General features: G+C 50.3%; 1 protein-coding gene across 1 annotated transcript in view; it reads right to left on the bottom strand.

Moving 5' to 3' along the window:
• Nucleotides 1-18,111, bottom strand: part of PNPLA6 (patatin like phospholipase domain containing 6) — a 66,706-nt gene extending 48,595 nt beyond the window's left edge. The window contains exon 1 of the mRNA XM_067544586.1: nucleotides 18,030-18,111. The gene's annotated coding sequence lies outside the window, so the exon portion shown is untranslated. The remainder of the gene's footprint in view (nucleotides 1-18,029) is intronic.
• Nucleotides 18,112-18,323: the final 212 nt, after the last annotated feature.

Raw genomic sequence — 18,323 nt, 5'->3', positions numbered from 1 at the left:
AGCTTGGACAGATGACTAGAGAGGAATATAAAAATACTGCTCGAGCATGCAGGAGTGAAATCAGGAAGCCCAAAGCACAAATTGGAGTTGCAGCTAGCAAGAGATGTGAAGGATAACAAAAAGGGTTTCTACAGGTATGTTAGCAGCAAGAAGGTGGTCAGGGAAAGTGTGGGCCCCTTATAGAATGGGGGAGGCAACGTAGTGACAGGTGATGTGGGAAAAGCTGAAGTTCTCAATGCTTTTTTTGCCTCGGTCATCACAGACAAGGTCAGCTTCCAGACTACTGCTCTGGGCAGCACAGACTGGGGAGGAGGTGAGTAGCCCTCAGTGGTGAAGGAATAGGTTCAGGACTATTTAGAAAAGCTGGACGTGCACAAGTCCACAAGGACGGATGCAATACATCTGAGGGGGCTGAAGGAGTTGGCTGATCTCACTGCAGAGCCATTGGCCATTATCTTTGAAAACTCATGGTCCCGGATGATTGGAGAAAGGCAAATCTAGTGCCCATCTTCAAAAAAAGGAAGGAGGAGGATCCAGGGAACTACAGACGAGTCAGCCTCACCTCAATCACTGGAAAAATCATGGAGCAGGTCCTCAAGGAATCCATTTTGAGGCACTTGGGAGAGAGGAAGGTGATCAGGAACAGTCAGCATGGATTTGCCAAGGGCAAGTCATGCCTTACCAATCTGATTGGTTTTGTGGATGTGGGGAAAGCAGAAGATGTGATATACCTTGACTTTAGCAAGGCTTTTGATACGATCTCCCACAGTATTCTTGCCAGCAAGTTAAAGACATATGGGTTGGATGAATGGACTATAAGGTGGATAGAAAGCTGGCTAGATCATCGGGCTCAAAGGGTAGTGATCAACGGCTTGATGTCTAGTTGACAGCTGGTAACAGGTGGAGTGCCCCAGTGCTTGGTCCTGGGGCCAATTTTGTTCAGCATCTTCATTAATGATCTGGAAAATGGGGTGGATTGCACCGTCAGCAAATTTGCAGAGGACACTAAACTGGGGGAGTGGTAGATACCCTGGAGGGTAGGAATGGACTCAAATTGACCTAGACAAATTGGAGGATTGGGTCAAAATAAATCTGATGAGGTTTAACAAGGACAAGTGCAGAGTCCTGCACTTAGGATGGAAGAATCCCATGCACAACTACAGACCGGGGACCGACTGGCTAGGCAGCAGTTCTGCAGAAAAGGACCTGGGGGTTACAGAGGACAAGAAGCTGGATATGAGTCAACAGTGTGCCCTTATTCCAAGAAGATGAACATCATATTGGGCTGCATTAGTAGAAGCATTGCCAGCAGATTGAGGGAAGTGATTATTCCCCTCTATACTCCACGTGGCCCTCACCAATGCCAAATTGTGTCCAGTTTTGGGCCTCCCGCTACAGAAAGGATGTGGATAAATTGGAGAGAGTCAAGTGGAGGACAACTAAAATGATTACGGGCCGGGGCATATAACATATGAGGAGAGACGGAGGGAACTAGGCTTGTTTAGTCTTCAGAAGAGAAGAGTAAGGGGGGATTTGACAGTGGCCTTCAAGTACCTGAAGAGGGGTTCCAGGGAAGATGGAGCTAGGTTGTTCTCAGGGGTGGCAGAACAAGGAGCAATGGTCTCAAGTTGCAGTGAAGGAGGTCTAGGTTGAACATTAGAAAAAACTTCTTCATTAGGAGGGTGGCGAAGCACTGCAATAGGTTACCTAGTGAAGTGGTGGAATCTCCATCCTTAGAGATTTTTAAGGTACAGCTTGACAAAGCCTTGGCTGGGATGGTTTAGTTAGGTTTGGTGCTGCTTTAAGGAGGGGGTTGGACTAGAATGTTCTCCTGTGGTCCCATCCAACCCTAATATTCTAAGATTCTATAACTGCTCTAGTTTTTATAGTGCCAGGAGAGCTAAAGGGACCAGTAAAGTCACACTTGGCCCAAGCTGCAGAGGTGGTGGCAGTACTAACCATATTACAGGTGGAGAATCAGGAACGTACCCTGGCAACATTTACTGGTTCAGACTGGGTGTACAGGGCAGTAGTGGGGTGCCTACCCATTTGGGCAGCTAGGGACATGTACGCAGGAGATGGAAAGCCAGTGGCTCATGGGCAATATTGGGAGCAAGCAGCAGTTTCAATAAAGGGTAGAAAGGGGGATACTTAAGTAACAAATGTGAAAGCACCTCAGAAGCCAGGAGATGAAGAAGGATTTTGGAACAGGGCAGATGTGTTAACCAAACAAGGGGCCCTGTTAACACAAGGCGAGGAAGAGGAGTTAATCAATGTTTTAACCAGAGCACGAAAACAAGTAACAAGCCCAGAGACATTGGATCTGCAAGCCCTACAGGAAGGGGATGAAAAAAATTGAACAATTACTGAAGTCAGGAACAATCAGAGGAAAATGACACATACATAAAGACCTCGAAGGGGTAGTGTGGGTCACTGAGCATAGCTTGGACTGTGGGGAACAGCCTAAAGTGCCTAAGAAACTCAGAACTGAATTGATTCAATATGTGCATGAGCAAGGGGTAGACAAAACTGTGGAAAGAGTCAAAGATACTGGGTGGTGGGCCTACCTTACGGGAAGATATAAAGCAGTGGTGTAATAATTGTTTGCAATGTGCTCTGATCAATGCAGACTCACAGGTACTAAAAGGTCCCATTGCTCCCAAAGGATTGAAGGTCCAAGTCTGTTATGACTATATTGGACCTCTCTCAGTTACCCCAAGGAATAACAATACTTGTTTGGTAATTGTGGATCCCTTTACAAAATGGATAGAAGCCATCCCAACAAAAATTAACAGCTTTGACTACAGCCCAGCACTTGTTTAGTGTAGTGTTTAGCTGGTGGGGCTGCCCAAGGAAATTGATTCAGATCAAGGGCCACACTTCATTGGGGAAACTATGGAGGAACTGTGTAAAATATTAGTCATTAAGCAAAGGTTACATATTGTGGATCACCCCCAATCCTCAAGACAAGTGGAACGGACGAACCCCATTCTGAAAGATGCTTTAAGAAAAATGAAAAAAGAAAATGGAAAAGATTGGGATGAAAAACTGCCCATGATTCTAATGGCTCTAAGGTAAGTCTCAGCGAGTCATGGTTATGTTCCCGTCATTGCTACAAAGGGAGTAACAATGGTGGCTAGATGTAGATATTCCAGATGGGTGGCAACCCAAAGTGCTAATGACTAGCGGATCCAGTCCCTTGTGGAAGTATTAATGGAAATCCACAACGAAATAGCAGAACTGGGTCTAAATGGAAAAAAAGGATGGAAAAAAGGCTGGCTGGGCAAAAAAAGCCAGTTGAATGGGAGGTTGGAGATCAGGTGCTGTATTGAAAATTTGCAGAACAAGATCATTCTTTGGGAATAAAATGGGAAGGCCCAGTAAACATTGCAGAGAAGGCCAGCCAACAATATACCGGGTGGAAATCTGGTCAAAGAAATTAAACAAGCCATGGCTAAAACAGTTTTGTTCTTCACAGCTTAAGCCATGGAAAATCCAGGTTGTCTTTAATGACTGGATACTCTAATACTATGCTAGGAAATTGTACAGGGCCTAAAGCCACACTATATAATACTAACTGGCTTAAGCTCGTATAGAAACAAGAAAGGGTCATTCTTTTTAAGATTCCTGAATTCATCCCAAAATGTGGAAGAGTAAAAGTAATGGGGTTTGCTTGGCAGCCAGGAGGGGACATTAAATCCCATTAACATCCTAATGTCAATGAGCCTCACCTGCTCCAGATCTGGGACTCAAGGCCTGGCACACTGACTATTCCCTCAGAGCAACATCAGCAAGTTTCAGGAAATTGACAAACACACACCGACAGGTGGACATCCGGGATATAGGGGAAGAGGACCCTCAGAATGGACTAAAGAAACACAGGGCAGCGAATGTACTAAGAAACAACCCAAAATGCAATGACAGTACTAGTGCCTAACTCATCTTCATAGTATCCCTGCCCACCTAGGTGTAATATAGATAGATATATTGCAAAATATCGGCATGAAATTAAATGTTGAAATAATTGCTACTGAATCTGGTAGGCAAAAAAAAAAAAAAAAAAAATCAAGACGACATCCATTAAATGGACCACATGTGGTAAAACGGGATCATAGGGAACAAGTTATTATACCTCCAATACAATCTCAAAAGCAAATTGAGCTGATCTCACTGGGTTAAATGTGTCCAAATTCGTACCTAAATGTGCCCCATATGTGCAAACTCTCCATAAGGGGTGAGGAGCATGGTTAAAATTATGGTATATCAAAAAATCCATAAAGAAAAGGACTGCCAGGGCTATATTGGAAATTGTTTCGGGTGGAAATGGGTTAAGAGTTGGAATACTGGATGCTGCTAACAGAGAGTATTGGCAAACAAAGTTATGTTACTGCTGAAATACGGGACTTGGGAAAGCCCATCAGTGCATCCTTGTCAAAATTAGGAATGGGGCAACAATTATTTTCTGAAATACTGCCAGTGTGGCAAGAGCAAGGGGGAAAGGATCTGTTACTCTTAGCAGGAACTATGGATACAAGATAAGAAAATATGTCCTTAGCACTAAAGGAAATAAAATCAGCAATTGGTCATTCAAATAATCCAGGAAGGCATACAAGAAAATTTGCCTTTGGAAATAAAAAAAATTGTCAAAAAATGTTACAGAAGGGGAAAAACAATTAATGGCATGGTGGAATTGTTAAACTTTATACTGATTAAAGACCAAATGGTTCTTAGAGCATATGTAATAACTGTACACCCCAGTCTCACTATTGACATATATCCAGTAGTATCTGTAGGAATCCAACTAAAAAGATTTGATTATGTATTCTGTTGGTCATCATTCCTGGGCATATTAAGAACATCAACAATGGAAAATTATTGACATGTTTCAGTGTGTGGCCCATGAAAATTTGGGATGTGTTTGTGTGAGGATCAAAATCTACAAGAAAGAGATGAATGTTTGTATGTTAAAAGACAAAGATACCCAAAGATGTATGTTTAATATAGTCACTGAACAAAACTCAGCTGTTGTGTTTGCAGGCAGCGGATGGGTTTGTGTTAGAAGTCATTGTCCAATATTAGTAGTAGATGATAGTGAATTATATTTTATGATGACTTATTTAGTTAACAGATGTTTTTGCATTACCAAGATTAAAAGTTGTGATTTTGAATACTGTGTACCTATATGGACTGTACCTGAAAGTTTAAACCACAGTTGTATCACGATGTAATGCCTGTAACATTAGGCATGTTGGTCCATCCTATGTTACATACACAGTTACAATATATTGCACAGAGAGGAGAACAAATACATATTGAAGTACAACATGATTATACAGAAATCACTCAAGTGCTACAAACTGTCGCAGATGCAAGACATCACTCTTGGTGGGAAACGTTATTAGGGTGGCTGCCTTCTGTAACTGGTATGCTAAATATAATGGTTCACCCCATTGCAGTGACCATTGGAATCCAATTGGCTTTATTAGTAAGCATAATAGCTTTGGCTTGCTGGACGAAGAGAACTGTTCAGAGAATACAGGAAGCCAGCATGCAAAGTCAATAAGACCCTTGTTAATTATACCCAGGAGGCAAGCCCAAGCTCAACAGGTCTGAATATTGGTCTCCTGTAATAGTAATGACTGGTTTGGTTAAAGCGTCTTTTAGGAAGGGACTGTAAGGTCTGAGGCATTATTTTTTGGCTAAGCTTAGACCTTTTTCTTGGGCTAAGCAGTAGCAGCCATATTAGGAGAGACAGCAGCCGTAAGCTAAGTAGCAGGTAGTCACATTTTCACATTCCTGAAATTACATCAAGACAATTTAATAGCGGGCTGTTAAGAAAGTGCTACTGTCCTAATAGTACCTACCAGCACCAGATAAAGAAACAGATCTTAAGATGATGTGACAGGATCAGACTAGATGGCTACTGGAGAGTGCTAGAATATATATCTCAATATATCAGCCCCAGGCTCAGCAAGTCCCTTGCCCCTAGTAGCTGATCAGGGGTTACGCCAGGTTAATTAACACACCTGGTGTCAACCAAGGCCCTGCCCGGGACTTGTTAAAAGCCTCCCCTGAGGATAAAGGGTGTGGCTAGAGCTGGGAGTGAGACGAGCTACCAGAGAGTGTGTGAGTAGGCAAGACGCTGTCAGAAACCAGGAGGGCTTAGGAGAAGGAGCAGAACGCTGGCAGAAGAGAACCCTGCAGGTACAAAGACTGGAGAGGGAAAACCCTGCCAGAAGAGGGCAAAGAACCTTTCCCAGGCCTAGAGGCCTGAAGGAAAAGACTCTGCAGAAGGGGAAGATAGAACTGGACATTTGGTTTGGCACCACCATGCCCAGTGGGGCTGTCAGGGGTCAAGGGCCTCCCCTGGCAAGAGGAGGGTCCCTGTCCGAGCAGGGTACGGACATTAAGTCGAGGGGCATGGGGAAGTAACCCAGGGAAGCTAGCAGCTTTCCTGAAGCCACAGCATGAGGCTGCTACTTGCAGGGTCCCTGGGTTGGGGTCTGGAGTCGAGGGTGGGACTGGGCCCCCCCAGCCCCTACCAGCTGTTCACTGGAGGGGCAAGAGTCCCAGTGAAAAGGCAAGGGTCTCTGCGAACCAGAGACAGGATTGGGATCCAGCAGGGAGTGGCTATCTTAGAGAGGCTGTATTACCCTTCCCCACCACTAGAAGGTGGAAAAACACTAAGGGGTGAAGCAGTTCCCTGACCTACCACTAGAAGGAAGCTCTGGACCCACCGAGGTAGAGGAAGAGCTTTGTCACAATCGATGTTGGCAGGGGGCGTGTGTTTTGTTTTTGGTGGGGTTTTTTTTGTCCCATTCACCATAATGGATGACGTGGTGAGGGCACTAATACAGGCCATGGCGGCCCAACAAGAGGCCACCAGGGCCCAGATGACTGCCCAGCAGGAATCAATGCAGGTGCAAGAAGAGACTAATCAATTGATAATGACTCAGGCAGCCCAGTACCAAGCCCTCCTGCAAGAGGTGAGGGACCAGCTAAAGACCCTGACTGCCACAGCCTGCAGGTTCAATGGAACGCAAGCCTGGAGGGCCACCAGCTACCTACCAAAGATGAGTGTGAAAGATGATGTGGAGGCATACCTTCTAACTGTTGAGAGGACTGCACTGCATGAGGTCTGGCACCAGGACCAGCATTCTCGCCCCTTTTCTGTGTGGGGAAGCCCAGAAGGCCTACCATGATATCCACTGAGGCTTCACAGTCCACTGAACCCACAGTTGAAAGCAGCAATCCTGGCCCGATCAGGAGTAACAGTGGCCATGAGAGCCCAGGGATGTCATGAGTGGAGGTACCAAGAAAACACACCCCCGAGGTCTCAATTGTTTGACCTTGCCCACTTTGCGCAGAAGTGGCTGCAACTGGAGGTCGATAGTCCAGAAGAAATCCTGGAGGTCCTGGTTGTCAACTGATACATGAGGGGACTACGCCCAGACCTCCGTGCATGGGTGGGCCAGAACGACCCCTCCTCCTACGATGAGGTAGTTGCACTGGTAGAGAGGCAGCTGGTGGCCAGGGGGCTCTCCCGACCACCCAGGGAAGACTCACTCTGAGTCAAGCCACTGACCTCGATCCCTGCAGTTTGAACAACTGAGAACCTGGGAAAGATTAGGGGAAAGAAGAAAGAAGCCCAGGGCCAGCCAGAGGCTGCGAAGGGATGGGGTGACCTAAGCAGAGTGGACTACAGAGTCCTTAGCCCAAAGAATAGAGGGCTTCTTAGGGCCACGTACCAGTGCTATGTGTGCGGGGAGTTGGGGTATATAGCAGCCCAGTGCCCTAAAGCCAAGGAGCCCGTGCAATGTAATTTAGGAAGCTGGGCAGCCCCCTGCACCCTGATCCACCTTGTAGGGGTTGCGATGACCCCACATAAATATGAGGCCAGTGAGGCTGAATGGGGTGCAAACCACGGCACTTGTGGACTCGGGAGTGCTATTACACTAGTCTCGGGGAAGTCAGTTGATGAAAGCCAAATGCATGGGGGTTACCTGCATCCATGTGGGGCTGTTAGCTATTGCCCCACCATTCCAGTAAAAGTCAGGGTTCAGGGAAATGTCACCAAGGTCACTGCGGGGGTAGTCCCTAAGCTCCTATACCCTGTCCTCATAGGAAGGGATTTCTCGGGGTTTGGAAGCCTACTCTCACCAGAGGGGTTGGAAGACAAGCGGGATCCTGAGGTACATGAATCCTCCTCAGTGGAAAGTCCCCCACCCACTGTTCTCTGAGATAGTGCAGGATCTGTACCCCATTCCTGGGAAAACCAGAAAAACCAAGCGGGAAAAGAGGGCCCGCTAAGGCTTTAAGTACCCGGATTCTGACCCAGGACCAGAAGGTTGCCCTCATAGGCAGGCAGATGTGGGCAGCACATAGGGGGACCGCCCAGGGAGAAGGACCTCAGGCTGATCCCAGGCCTGACCCCATTGAATGAGGGGGGGAGGGGGAAACTGACCCGCACACTTGAGCTCAAACAGCTCAGTCCTGTGAGGGAGAGTTTTGGGCGAGACCAGGCAGAGGACCCGATATACGATAATGCCAGGAGAGTGGCTGTGGAAATAGATGAGGTGCCCATGAAACAGAAAGTCTGGGGATTGGGGCCCTACCTCATAATCAAGAGGGATATAGTGTACCAGGTCACACAGACACAGGGGAAGGAGGTGCAGCAGCTCCTGGTGTCACAAAAGCATTAGAAGACAGTGTTGAGCCTAGCCCACAGTCACCTCTTTGTGGGGGACACCTAAGAGTGGAAAAAACTCTGGCACGGGTCCTATGGAGGTTCTTCTGGCCGGGAGTACATGAGGAGGTCTAGTGCTATTGTGCCTCTTGCCCTGAGTGCCAGCTACACAGCCCCCGTCCACACTTATGGGTTCCTCTGCCAATTATCAAGGTCTCTTTTGAGCGGATAGCTATGCACCTGATGGGGCCCCTGGAGAAGATGGCCCGAGGCCACCAACATACTTGTTGTCCTGGACTATGCCACCAATACCTGGAGGCTGTTCCCCTACAGAACATGACCTCTAAGATGATAGCAACAGAGCTAGTAAAGATCTTTGCCAGAGTAGGGCTACCTAAGGAGATCATGATGGATCAACGGACCCCCTTCATGTCGGAGCTAATAAAGGACTTGTGCTCTGCATCATATACAGGCCCTGTGGACTTCTGTCTATCACACACAGACTAATGGCCTGGTGGAGAGGTTCAACAGGCCCTCAACACTATGATAAGAAAAGTAGTGAGTTGGGACAGGAAAGACTGGGATACCCTGTTGCCTTACCTCATGTTCACCATCTGGGAGGTGCCTCAGGCCTCCACTGGGTTTTCCCCCTTTGAGTTATTATATGGGCAACACCCCTGGGGCATATTAGACATTGCCAGGGAGATTTGGGAGGAAGAACCAAACCTGGGAAAAAACATAACTGACCACATACTGCAGTCAAGTCACTGCCAAGTAGCCAAATAGCCGAGTCACTCCCATTGTATGAGAACACTTGAGAAGACACAAGAGGCCCAGCAGACCTACTATAATTGCTGAGCGAAGGTTTGACAGTTCCAGCCTGGAGATCGAGTAATGGTACTGGTACTCACAGCCGAGAGAAAGCTCTTGGCCCAATGGCAGAGGCCTTACGAAGTAGTCGAACCCGTGGGAGAAGTAAATTTCAAGGTGCAACAGCCGGATCACTGGAAACAAGAGCAGGTCTACCACGTCAACCTCCTGAAGCCTTGGCAGGACCAAGAGGCATGTGAGGTCACCCTAGAGACTCTGCCTCAGGAAAACAACCCACACAAGCAGGTGAAGATATTCCCTGACCTAACGCCAGACCAAAAGGCTGATGTGACTGAGATGGTCAATCAAAATCGAGATGTGTTCTCAACAAAGCCGGGCCGAACAACAGAGGCCTAACTTCACATCATCACAAACCCCGGGGCCAAGGTAACAATAAGACCCTACAGAGTTCCAGAGGCAAAGAGAGAGAGGAAATCAAGGCTGAGGTAAAGGAAATGTTAGTCATTGAAGAGTCCCACAGCCAATGGTCCAGCCTGATTGTGCTAGTGCCTAAACCCGACGGCACCACGAGGTTTTTGTAATGACTTTCACCATCTGAATGAGATTTCCAAATCTGATGTGTACCCTATACCATGCATAGATGACTTAGATCTCTTCTGCACAGGGGAGCAGTTGTCTGCTAGACATTTCCTGGGCTTCTTCCTCGGTGAAGAGGAAGCCCAGTGCTGCGATGTAGTCGGTGTCGGCGGAGCACTCTGCACCGACCCAATGGTCGGTGCCGAAAGGGAGCGGGACAGTTCCAATGCTGGTCTCAGTGCCTCCTCCATTAACAAGGCCGGATATCTTGGTCCTTTTGAGTTCTTGGGCTGAACGCCTTGCAGATGCAGCACTTGTCCTTTCAATGAGACTCCCCAAGACACTTTAAGCAGTCTTCGTGGTAGTCGCTAATTGGGAAGGCCTTCCCCCAGGATTTACAAGGCTTAAAGCCCAGAGATTGGGGTATACCCCGACACTAGGTGGAGGTCCCTAACGGGACTACCTTATCAACTACAACTACAGTAACTAAGAACAATCTAAACTACTACTTAACAAACAAAGGCTACAGCTAAGAGGCACTCACCAAGGCAAGCAAGAACTCAGTTCCAGTATCGGTCAGTGGTGGAAAGAAGGAACTGAGGGGGCATAGGGCTGGCAGCACCTCATATACCGCCGTATGTGCGAAGGGCTCCAGGGGGTGCCAGAGCCGGCCTTACGGGATCTGCTAACGGGAAAAATGTTCTGGTAACCATGTAAAGGGCGCGCACGCACCTACTATGGAATGGACATGAGCAAGCACTCAAAGAACTGGACATTTGGTTCCGCACTACCACGCCCAGTGGGGCTGTGAGGGGTCAAGAGCCTCCCCTGGCAAGGAGGCCAAGAAGGGTCCCTGTCCGAGCAGGGTACGGACATTAAGTCGAGGGGCACGGGGCAGTAACCCAGGGAAGCTAGCAGCTTTCCTGAAGTCACAACACGAGGCTGCTACTTGCAGGGTCCCTGGGTTGGGGCCTGTAGTCGAGGGTGGGACTGGGCCATTCACTGTAAGGGCAAGAGTCCCAGGGAAAAGGCAAGGGTCTTTGAGAACTAGAGACAAGACTGGGACCCAGCAGGCAGCGGCCCTCTTAGAGAGGCTGTATTACCCTCCCCCACCACTAGAGGGTGGAAAAACACTAAGGGGTGAAGCAGTTCCCTGACCTACCACTAAAGGAAGTGCTGGACCCCCCAACGTAGAAGAAGAGCTTTGTCACAATGCTTAAAGCAAACTGTGTTTGATAACGTTCTGTCTGACAAGGAATCACTGATCAACAGTTGTGGTTATAAAATCTACCCTTCTTATTGTTTTGTCTTTATGTACCCACTTCTCCATTGTTTATCTGAATGATTTCTGTCTGTTGCATAACTAAGCGTGATCAATTAAGGTGGTCAGGTCTGATTGGTTAAAGAATTATTGTAGTAAAATGATTGGTTACAGTGTAGCTAAGCAGGACTCAAGTTTCACTATAAAACTGGGGTCCACGAGGAAGAGCTGCTGGAAGAAAAGGGGAACAAGAAAAATAAGAAGGAAAAACCTGAAGAAGAAAGAATTCATCCCCAAGACACAGCCCAAGATCAGAGCTGCTAGAATCCTCTGCACGACCGTGACATGCAGCAACCAGAGAACCCAGATGAGACTGACCTTGCCTGGCCAGCAGGGAAAGTCCGCCTGCCTGATCAGGAGTGGTGAGCACAGCATCGTACGCTTAGCGTGTGTACTATGTTTGGTCATTGTTAATAGATAGAGGTTAAGGTTATTATGGTGTAAGACTCACTCACTGGTAAAAGATCCTGCAAACCCACAGTAGCATACACCCAGAGCCCTACAAATTGGGAAAGGGTGTGAGTACTTACATTAATTGGGCTGGTTTCACCCAAGCCCTACAGTGTGAATTTGGTACAGGTAGGTGCCTTCCCCCTGGAGCCCTTTGGACTGGGAAAGGGTGGGGTGCCCTAGTGTGTGAAAGTAACAATTTCAGGATTCATTCTCCACATCACAACGTGGGGACCCCCCTTGTGGGGCTCAAATAGCAGAACTAACTTTGCTCAAACATTAAAATAAAGCCATTCACCCCCTCAAGCGAAGGCCATGCCCAAGGCGACAGCGTGAAGGAGGTTCAAGACAGAGTCCCAGTGTTACCACAGCACTGGTATGGCAGTCAGTAGCAGCTCCAGGCCCATTGCTGCCCTCACCCTGCAGCCCCCTCAGAGCCCTGGGAGAGGCTGCAGATAATTAGGATGAGGGGTGGGCTCAGCGAGCAGCTGCCCCATCCACACAGGCTCACAGACCAGCCTGTAACACTGTTGATAGCCACCCACAGCACCAAAGGGGTTGGACCCAAGGGACACAAATCCCTGCCAGAACAGCCGTCTCCTCCCACCCCAAAGCTTTGGTGTGGAAAGAAAGGCTGCCTGAGAGGCCCTTTCGGCAGGGACTCCAGGAGCTGCCACTAGTTCTCCTGAGAGGCAGTGACCCTGGCTGTGCTCAGGAGAGGCTCAGCCCTGTTCCCAGGTCCCAGCTGTGCCGTCACGAGTGTGAGATTGGTGAGAAAGGAGCACACAAGGGGCACAGCCCATGCCTGCAGACAGTCTGATCAAAGTCAGACATTTCCACGTGCAGCATCAGTTGAAAGCCAACTCAGGAGTGATGAAGTGGGAATTTTCCATAATATTTTTATTAATCCTATGCACGCCTCAATTTTCCTCTGTACTTCACACTGATAGCCAGAGGGTCCAGAAGGGTTAAAATGCTCCTGGGGCAAAGCAGGAGACATGAGGTACTTGGAATTTCAGAAAGCCTTTGACAAGGTCCCTCACCAAAGGCTCTTAAGCAAAGTAAGCAGTCATGGGATAACAGAGAAGGTCCTCTCTTGGACCAGTCACTGGGTAAAAGACAGGGAAAGTATAGAAACAAATGGTCAGTTTTCAGAATGGAGAGAGGTAAACAGATCCAGAAATGATCTGGGAAAAGGGGTAAACAGTGAAGTGGCAAAATTTGCAGAAGATGTGAAATTATTCAAGATAGTTAAGTCCAAAGCAGACTGCGAAGAGTTACAAAGGGATCTCACAAAACTGGGTGACTGGGCAGCAAAATGGCAAATAAAATTCAATGTTGATAAATGCGAAGTAATGCACATTTACAAACATAATCCCAACCATACACAGAAAATGATGGGGGTCTACATTAGCTGTTACCACTCAAGGAAGAGCTCATGGAGTCACAGTGCATAGTTTTCTAAAAACATCCCCTCAGTGTGCAGTGGAAGTCAAAAAAGCTAACAATGTTAGGAGCCATTGGGAAAGGGATAGACAATAGGACAGAAAATATCATAATGCCACTATATAAATCTGTAGTACACCCACACCTTGTATACTGCATGCAGTTCTGATCATCCTCTCTCAAAAAAGATCTATTAGAATTGGAAAAGGTACAGAGAAGGGCAACAAAAAATTATGGAACAGTTTCCATGTGAGGCTAGATTAATAAAACCTTTCAGCTTGGAAAAATAGGCAACTAAGAGGGGATATGATAAAGATCTATAAAATCACAAATGGTGTGGAGAAAGTGAATAAGGAAATGTTATTTACCCTTCACATAACAGAAGAACCAGGGGTCACCCAGTGAAGTTAATAGGCAGCAGGTTAAAACGAACACAAGAAGCCCAGTCAAACACAGTCAACCTGTTGAACTCATTGCCAGGGGATGTTGCAAAGGCCAAAAGTTCAAAAACAAACTAGCTAAGTTCATGGAGGATGGGTCCATCAATGGCTATTAGCCAAGACAGTCAGGGAGGCATGTGCTGGGTACCCCTAAACTATCGAGTGACAGATGCTGAGATGGGATGATGGGACAGATCACTTGAAATTGCCCTGTTCCGTTCATTCCCTCGGAAGCACCTGGCCCTGGCCACGGTCAGAAGACAGGACACTGGGCTGACCCTGTGTGGTCTTTCTTCGCACGTGTTGAATCATGCTGTCTGGAGTGGAATGAATGGCCCATTAAGGACTGGCCAAAATGGAGCCACAGCAATGGAGGGATCAATGAAAAGACAAGGGGAGCCCCAAAGCCGGGGCATTCCCACCTAGCCACCAAGAAGGGGATTTCCCCCACCTCGCAGGGTCCCAGTGAGCCCAGACTGTAGCCTGAGCATCTACACTGCAATTCTATAGCCGCTCAGTGTGAGCCCCATGAGCATGAGTCAGCTGAGCTGGGCCAGTCGTGGGTTTTTCACTGCAGCATAGACTCAGCCTGGCATTCCCTTCACCCCTCCCACGGAGCTGCTCCCAGAGCTCAGTGCAGTGTCTGCCAGCTGCAGAGCACCCAGCCTCCTGGACCTGCCTCTGCTGCTGTCTAGGACCACAGGAACTGCCAGATGGGATCAAAACCAGGTTCCCTCTTGCCCAGTGGCTGGTGTGAGCCCCACGGCAATGGCATCCCATAGATCACGGCTGGCCTGGAGCTGCAGGCGGGTCAGGGCCATGGTCCAGGTCTTTGCTTGGATTAAAGGCTGTGTCTGCTCACGACATATAGCTGACAAGTGCAGTGTGAAACAGAGACTGCACGTGGGGAGCAGCTGCCTGCCTGTGAGGAGAGCAGCTCAGGTGCCCCTGCAGAGATGGCAATGCCTTTTGGGAGGCAGCAAGGCCTCACCTTGCTCCTGTGCACAGGGTTTGTGCCTTTGGCTGCAAGAGTGAACCCTCCTCCCTAGGCTCCGAGAGTGGACGACAGCTACATGCAAAGGAAGACGTTCCAGAGGGCCGATGGCCTTAGTCAGAGCTGGGGCCGGCAGAGGAGGGAAATCAACTGCCCAATGAAGCAGGCCCCGCACTGGGCCAATCAGCTGCAGGGCAACTGCAAGATGGATGCTGGCTGCACCCCTGGAGAGGCTGACAGCGTGGCATGCTGCCATGGAGAGGGAGGGGGAGCTGGGAACAGACAGATTTCTGAAGGCATGAGATCTCTCTTTAGCTGTAGTTGGGGCCCCAGGCTGGCATTGCCCAGATGAGCTGGTATCCAGCTTGGTGCTTATTCTGCTATTTTCTCTTTTCAATGCTGTGCCAAGTAAACTTTGCCCCGGTGACTGGCACCAGCAGGACAGGCACTGCCAACTGCTTCCCACTAGGAAGCAACATCTGATCCTACAGCAGCAGCGGAGCAGCAAATGCAGCGGCAGCACTGCTCAAAGGCAGGGCTCCTGCTGAGAGATGCCGCAGGGTGGCTGGCAGGGGGAGTGCCAGGCATGGCTCTCACGTAGCAAAGGAGACAGCATGCCCACACCGGCTGTCAGCAGCAGCCCTAATACCCAGGCTATGCTGTCGCCTGGCTGTCTGTGCATTGGCATCACTGCACTTGCACTAAGACACAAGGTATCTGGCCAAGCTGGGCTCCTGACACACAGCTGCACCCGGGTTAGCCACGGGGCTGCATGAGTGCCCACCCCCCGCAAGGCTCCCTGCCCTTGACCCACAGCAGAGCTAGGCAGCTGCATTGTCGTGACACTGGCACTCAGGCAGCTCACCAATAGAGTGGGCATCTACTATGAATACTCAGAGATGCCACATCTACCACAAAATCCAGTTACTCAACCCCAGCGTCCCTACTGGGGTCATGACCGGCCCCATGTGACAGACGGGGCCAACTCAGCTGAGGTCACCCCGTGAGTCAGCTGGTGCTGCAGAGCCCCGTTTGCTGGGCATTGTCACATTAGATTAGAGTTTTAATCGCATCACACACACATCGCGAGCCCAGCCTCTCCAGCAAGTGCAGAAGTGGTTGCAGCTCTGCCAGGCCTGGCCCCAAGCAACACTCTGAAGGTGGAGAGTTAGCAGTGGGCACAGGTGGGCAGCCCCTCTAGAGCCTCACCTCTCAGGCCCTAGCCTTCAATCTCCCCACCATTAGTCAGGGAAACAGCTGCACCTCCTAGGCTCCGGGAAGCCTGGCCTGTCATGCACACTGCCCCTACAGAGACAGGTGAACAGCCAGGCCTTCATTGGAACCACGTAGGTCAAACCAGATAACACACAGGGGGCTGGAGGAACATGATCTGCTGGTGTGCAGGGGATCAGGACTCCAGGTTCCATTCCCAGCTCTGCCACCAACTCCCTCTGTGACCTTGGGAGTCATTTGACTTCTTGGTGTCTCAGTTTCACAATTTACAAAACACGCCTAATGCAAATCTCCTAGGGGAGTGCGCTTAGAGGGCCAGCTTCCATGTAGGAGAAGGGGAGAGACACAGCGAGAGGGCCAGGGGTTCTAGTTCTCTGCAACAGAATCACTGGGCACAGCAGGGCCTAGCGCTCCCCCAGGCCTGCAGGATGGGGCACATGCTGGTGCATTTGAAAGCCAACAATGACTGGGAGCCATGGGGCTCAGAAAAGAACACAGATCTCACAGACCAGCTTCTAGCTGGCCAGGCCGTTCCCTCATTCTCAGAGCACTAGCCAAGCTCGCTCTGACACCCAGGGCTAGGAGAGCAGCATCAATGCCAGCAGACTCCAAGCTCACAGAGCCAGAGTTCAGCTGCAGGCCCAGGGGATGCTTGGGAGAATAACTGCCCCACAGATCAACACAACTCATCTCTTTCAGGCACAGCAGGGCTGATGAGTCACCCCCATGTCCACTCTAGGACGGACACCCTCACCCCTTTTATGGACCAGCTGGCTCCTCCTGGGATGGGAGGGGCTGTCAATCATGCTGCCCTGTGACAGTGAGCTCTGGCATGAGGATGGGGGAACAGAAGCACCCCACCCCTGGCAATCAATGCTCTGGCTTGTGCCCAGACCAGCAGGGACTAAGAGGCCAGGTTGGCAGGGGCCTTGTCCTTCTGCCAGAACCCAACAGGAGGCAGATGATGAACTGCTCTGCCCTTGGGAGGGGGTCACTGAGCCTAGGCAAGAATCCTTCCTGAGGGGGATTTATCCATGCCATGGAGCTGTTCGACAGTCACACTGAGCCAGGCCCCAAGGAGAGGTCTGGGGGGTGTTCTGCTATACGGCTAATAAGGGCAGCAGCCCAGGGAGGACTGGTCATGGTGGAGAGAGAGATGGGGCCGTTCTGCGTGGCAGCGCTTGCTCCATACAGGCCACGTGCAGAGCTAACCTGGGAGGCAGTGACCCTTGGACTCCTGCTGGTGCACCAATGTTGCAGTGCCAGCCCCACCTGCTGGTCAGCCGACCAAAGTCCCACCGCAGCCTACTTCCCCAGCTGCCCCACCCAGTGCGTCCCACCCCCACCCGCCCAGCGACTCTCCTAACAGCAGCACCAGGAGCAACCTACCTCCTCCCAGCACCCCCCAACCCAGTGCCAGCAGCTACCCCTGGCACTACCCAAGCAAAACTATCCCTAAGCCTCAAGCCACCCATTGCCTATGCCCCAGGCCACTGCCCCTAATCCATAGCAGCTGCCACCCAACCCCACCAACAGGCCCTCCATCAGCCACCCAGCCTCACTGGGCCCCAAACCAGCCGGTGCCATCGGAACCCACCACACCCGCTCTCCCAGTCAGCCAGCACTTCATCGCACCTGCAAGCGCCCTGGCCTCTCAGTGACCCAGCCTATGGACCCAGACAAACCACTGCTTAACACCCCCCACAGGTGCACACAGCTACTCAGCCCTACGAGCCCTCCAACCAGACCCACTGCTAGCCACACACCCAGCCCCTCAGACCAACTCCACCAGCCAGGTACTGCCCCACCAAACTAGGCACCCCACCCCCTGCCCGTCACGCACTGGCACCCAGCCTTGCTGCATCCTCCCCACACCCCACTGATGCCACCAACCCCCCAGCCCAGCCAACCACGGACTGCCCTCTGCCCCCACTGCCCCCTTTCTGCACCACCCCACTACAGTCCCTCCCCCACGCCCAGACCCCACCCCACTACAGTCCCTCCCCCACGCCCAGACCGCCAGCCATACTCCAGCAGCAGCGTCGCACTCACCCCGCACCGCTGGCCCCGCTGCCGCTGCAACCTCCTGCCCAGCTTCGGGCCCCGCCGCAGCTGGGTCATGGTCCCTTTAAACGCTCTCTGCTTCGCTCGCTGCTGCCCGCCCAGCACCCACGGCGCTGTTATACGTCATCGACAGCGCGACGGTAGCGCGGATATCGCCATCTTAAGAGAGGCAAAGGAACAGATGCCTCTCGGAATATGGCCGCAGACGTGACAGCCAGGGCCGCCCCGCGGCGCAGTTAGATGACGTTTGACAACGTTGAACGCGACACGACGGCTCGCTCG

This window comes from Emydura macquarii, unplaced genomic scaffold (genome assembly GCF_026122565.2).
Source record: "Emydura macquarii macquarii isolate MOO-44397 ecotype Brisbane River unplaced genomic scaffold, CSIRO-AGI_Emac_v2 contig_1002, whole genome shotgun sequence".
NCBI classification, from domain to species: Eukaryota; Metazoa; Chordata; order Testudines; family Chelidae; genus Emydura; species Emydura macquarii.
The sequence above is the reverse complement of the archived record's forward strand: the minus strand, read 5'-3'. Positions and strand labels throughout refer to the sequence as shown.